Source organism: Plecotus auritus, assembly GCF_963455305.1.
Source record: "Plecotus auritus genome assembly, chromosome: 1".
NCBI classification, from domain to species: Eukaryota; Metazoa; Chordata; class Mammalia; order Chiroptera; family Vespertilionidae; genus Plecotus; species Plecotus auritus.
This window is the reverse complement of record NC_137770.1, coordinates 117,252,252-117,257,376: the sequence shown is the minus strand read 5'-3', so window position 1 is coordinate 117,257,376 and position 5,125 is coordinate 117,252,252.

The following is a 5,125-nucleotide window of genomic DNA, read 5'->3' as shown; positions in this document are numbered from 1 at the left end:
TAGAAGATACATAAACCCAAACAGAAATGGCGGCAGCCACGGAGCTGGAAAGAGCAGGAGGCTAGGGTTGCCCCAGGTGATGGAGGAAGCCAAGCTTTCCGCACACCCTGGCCGGCCCAGGCCTACACTTAAGGCTACAAAGTTTCAATTATAGAAGATACATAAATCCCCCAAAACATGGCTGCTGCCTCGGAGCAAGCAGAAGGCTTGGCTCCGCTCCAGGCTACAAAGTTTCAATTGTAGAAGATAAATAAACCCCAGATACCAGGGCCTCCGCTTGGGTCACAGGGGGCATGGCCGGCCTGCAAACCACCACAGGCCCCTTGCCCAGGCCGCCTCACGCCCCAAGGGAACCCCCACCCTGATCCAGGACACCCTTTAGGGCAAACCATCTGGCACCCACCCATGCACCAGGCCTCTATCCTAGCTAATAAAAGAGTAATATGCAAATTAACCATCACTCCAACACACAAGATGGCTGCCCCCATGTGGTCAAAGATCCTGTCCCCATGTGGACACAAGATGGCCACCACAAGATGGCCAGCAGGGGAGGGCAGTTGGGAGGGACCAGGCCTGCAAGGGAGGGCAGTTAGGGGTGACCAAGCCGGCAGAAGAGGGAAGTTGGGGGCAACCAGGCTTGCAGGGAAAGGCAGTTGGGAGGGACCCAGGCCTGCAGGGGAGAGCAGTTGGGGGGTACCAGGCCTGCAGGGGAGGGCAGTTAGGGGTGACCAGGCCTGCAGGGGAGGGCAATTGGGGGGGACCCAGGTCTTCAGGGGAGAGCAGTTGGGGGGTACCAGGTCTGCAAGGGAGGGCAGTTAGGGGGGACCCAGGCCTTCAGGGGAGAGCAGTTGGGGGGTACCAGGTCTGCAGGGGAGGGCAGTTAGGGGTGACCAAGCCGGCAGAGGAGGGAAGTTGGGGGCAACCAGGCTTGCAGGGAAAGGCAGTTAGGAGGGACCCAGGCCTGCAGGGGAGGGCAGTTGGGGGGGACTAGGCCTGCAGAAGAGGGCAGTTGGGAGGGACCAGGCCTGCAGGGAAGGGCAGTTAGGGGTGACCAGACCTGCAGGGGAGGGCAGTTAGGGGTGACTAGGCCTGCAGGGGAGGGCAGTTAGGGGCAAACACACTGGCAGGGGAGCAGTTAGGCATCAATGAGGCTGGCAGGGGAGTGGTTAGGGGGTGATCAGGCTGGCAGGCAGAAGCGGTTAGGGGCAATCAGGAAGGCAGGCAGGTGAGCAGTTGGGAGCCAGCAGTCCTGGATTGTGAGAGGGATGTCCGACATCCCTCAAGGGGTTCCAGATTGGAGAGGGTGCAGGCTGGGCTGAGGGACACACCCCCTGTGCACGAATTTCGTGCACCGGGCCTCTAGTCATATATAACTACAAAACTGAATGGGGACCACCTATGTGCTAATATGGGATAAACCTCAAGGTTTAATGTGAACAAAGCAACATGTGTTTGTTATGTTGCAACTTGTGTAAAAAAAAAACACACACACACACAGAGGATACATATTTGGATTTTCTTATATATACATTACAAAAAAAAAACTTCTTGGAAGAATAACCAAGAAACTAATACAAAGGGTACCTGTTAGGAGGAAGATGTGGGAAACGTGAATGGAGTCAGGAGTATGAAGGACAATTTCATAGTATGCCTTTTTAATCTTTTAAACTTTTTGATCCATGTGACTGTACTCGCTTGTGGAGAGTAGCTACAGTGTTTGGACAGGTTCAAGCCTCGGACTGATGAGAGGGCACAGTCCTCTCACTGCCACGTGCAAGTCCCAGCTTGGAGGGCAGAGCCCTCCCAACACAATTATAGCCAGAGGCTATACCTGTAAGCTTGAACCTATGATCCGAACACGTGGGCCCACGTGCCTGAGTGATATGGGCTTGATAGAGTTCAGGTGCATGTAATTGAGTAGATTGGAAACCCACGAGAACTTTGTAACCACGCACTTACTTTGCCTCGTGGAATCTGGCTGTAAAATAAAGAGACAGCTTACAGGCTGTGGCGCTGTCGCTAGCTCTTCATCAGAGAGGACAGCGTCCCACCCAGACCCAGCTTTCTTCTCTTGTCTGTCTTTTCTCAATCCTTCACCGCCCCCTCTCAGGCTCACCGAACCTGGCTCAGCTGGCTTTGCACACTAGCTATTCAAAATTTAAATATTTAAAAAGTAACATCAAAATAATATATTATATATTAATATGTAAACACAGCATGGCTATTGTAATATATAGGCAGTGTAGTCCATCAGAGGGACATTCTTGGCACACAATAACAGTTACTATTTTTATCCCCACTCATACTTCAGGTTCTAGTCCCCCAAATCGGAGGTGCCCAGTTACTTCTCCTGTCCATGCCCTCACAGGGGCTTTCCCTTCTGCCCAATGTTTTCCCCCCACTTCTCCTCTCCTCACCCACATAGCAGCAAGTCTCAGGCAACACCTCTTCAAGAACCCTTCTCTGATTGACACCCCTTCCCTTCCCACACCCTGACCCTGTTAGGAACCCCTCATTCTCCCGTGGGGACTGCAAGGTCTTCTCAGTCCTCTGAAAGTCAGGGACTCTGAGCCTGTGGGGTCCCTTTCCTGGACTGCTGGCCTCACCAGAGTAGCAAACAGTTCCAAGATGGGGTATACTGGCTGGCAGAGGACTCGCTCTCCACCATTCAGACACCTGCAACTTTCAGTTTCCCCTAAACGTTATGTTGGTCCTCCCACGCCCAGAGACTGAGGAGTTTCAGTTTTCTTTAAGCGTTTACAGGAAAGTGCCTGCCCCTTGTAACACTTGGTGAGCCATGTGTAGCCATGGAGGGAACAGAGGCAGATCTCTCACACATGAAGCTCATGGTTCCACCAGGAGCGCAGGCACTTTTGCAATGAACTGACTCAGACCGTGGGGAAGGGACATAATGAGCACCCCAAAGTGAAGGGGAAGCCCAAGTGAGAGGGAGGAGGACAATGCCCCATTAGCCTCAGAGAGGTGGGAGTATGGCTGGCTGGGATGAGTGGGAAGGCTTTTGAATAGATAGCCTGGCCCTCTAGGTCGTGGTTCTCAACCTTTCTAATGCCGCGACCCTTTAATACAGTTCCTCATGTTGTGGTGACCCCCAACCATAACATTATTTTCGTTGCTACTTCATAACTGTAATTTTGCTACTGTTATGAATCGTAATGTAAATATCTGTATTTTCCGATGGTCTTAGGCGACCCTGCTAGCGGTTCTCAACCTGTGGTAATGGAGAGGGGCAGGGCAGGGACCGCAGGCTGAGGCTTTGGCCCTCTGGGGAGGGGCTCTGGAGCTGCGACCTGGACCTGGACCTGACCCCAGTGGGTGTCCAGTCTGTGCCGGGAGGACATACAAGAGGGACAAAGCCTGATGCCAAGGAAGCTGGAGAGAGTCCTGAGGAAGGCCTGATGCCAAAGGCTGTTTCTCAAGGGGGGGGGGGGGCGGTCAGATTTCTGTGGGGGTTTCCTCGCAAGCCTCTTCAAGAAGTAAGAGTCATTTCTCTTTCTTCCTTCCTCCCTTTCTTTCTTTTCTTTTTCTTTTTTTTTTTTTTGACATTCATTTCTGAGGAATGGAGAAGTCAAAGGGTCCCTGGGGTTTGGGCTGGAACACTGAAGCAGAAAGCCAGGCCAGGCACCAGGGACACCCAAGTGTAAAAGGACGGGAAGCTGAGAGCAGCCCTGAAACCTCTCCTGAATGTGGTGGCTCCACCCTGCCTCACATTAGGTTGTTTCGGGACCAGCTATGACACACGCATACCCCCTCTTTCCTGGCACACCTCCTGACTCTCCAGAGGAACAGAGTGCCTGTTCCTACCCCAGGGGCTTTGAAATCCCTCGGCAGAAAGGGGATCTGTGGGTGATTTAGAGCATCATGAGGGTTTGTGTCAGCTTTCAGGGCCCTGGTCCCTGGCTGCAGACACTAGGGACATTGGGAACCATCCATCCCCACACCCCACTGCTCTCCAGTACATGGTAAACACATTTGTTTGAGTTTTCAAACCTCTGCTAAGAACCATAGGAAGGGCAGGACTCCCCTTCATGCTGCCCTAGGCCCCAGCCTGGCCCATCAGGCATGCAAGACAGAGCTGTTGGACAAGTCAGAGTCAAGAGGTCTCACGCTCTGGCAGGAGAAGCAGGACCCACTCTTTCTCACCCCACCCCCACTGGCCTAGATCTGAATTGCAATCTGGAAGGTGGGACCTGCCTGATCCCAGATCCCTCCAGTATACACACACACACACACACACACACACACACACACACACACACACACACACACTGGAGCTGGGAGCCTGAGCCACATGCTTTGCTCCCTCATACTGGGACCATATCAGCTGCTGCCAGGCTGTTTCTGTGGGCCCTGCCTCTCCAGTCAGCTAGCCAGCACCGCAGAGAAGGCCTGGCTCTCCTGTCATGGTGCTGTGTACTGACCTTAGGGTGGTTACTCAGCAGGGGGTTGGGATGAGCAAAGGCTTGTCCAGAGAACCACTGTAGGTCAGAAGGTCAAAAGCCTTCCCACTCATCCCAGCCAGCCATACTCCCACCTCTCTGAGGCTAATGGGGCATTGTCCTCCTCCCTCTCACTTGGGCTTCCCCTTCACTTTGGGGTGCTCATTATGTCCCTTCCCCACGGTCTGAGTCAGTTCATTGCAAAAGTGCCTGCGCTCCTGGTGGAACCATGAGCTTCATGTGTGAGAGATCTGCCTCTGTTCCCTCCATGGCTACACATGGCTCACCAAGTGTTACAAGGGGCAGGCACTTTCCTGTAAACGCTTAAAGAAAACTGAAACTCCTCAGTCTCTGGGCGTGGGAGGACCAACATAACGTTTAGGGGAAACTGAAAGTTGCAGGTGTCTGTATGGTGGAGAGCGAGTCCTCTGCCAGCCAGTATACCCCATCTTGGAACTGTTTGCTACTAAGAACCACTGTAGGTCAGAAGGACTCAGCTTCGCCCTGCCGCCAGTGTCTCCCAGCCTCCATTCATTGACTACTGACTGGGCCTGAACCTTCTCAGGGCCTCAGTAATCTGAGGTGTAGCACCAATGCCTCTTCCTCCAAGATGCCCCTCTGGCTTGGTGCCAGGCTTAGGCTGGGCTGTGGATGGTCAGCCAAGGCTG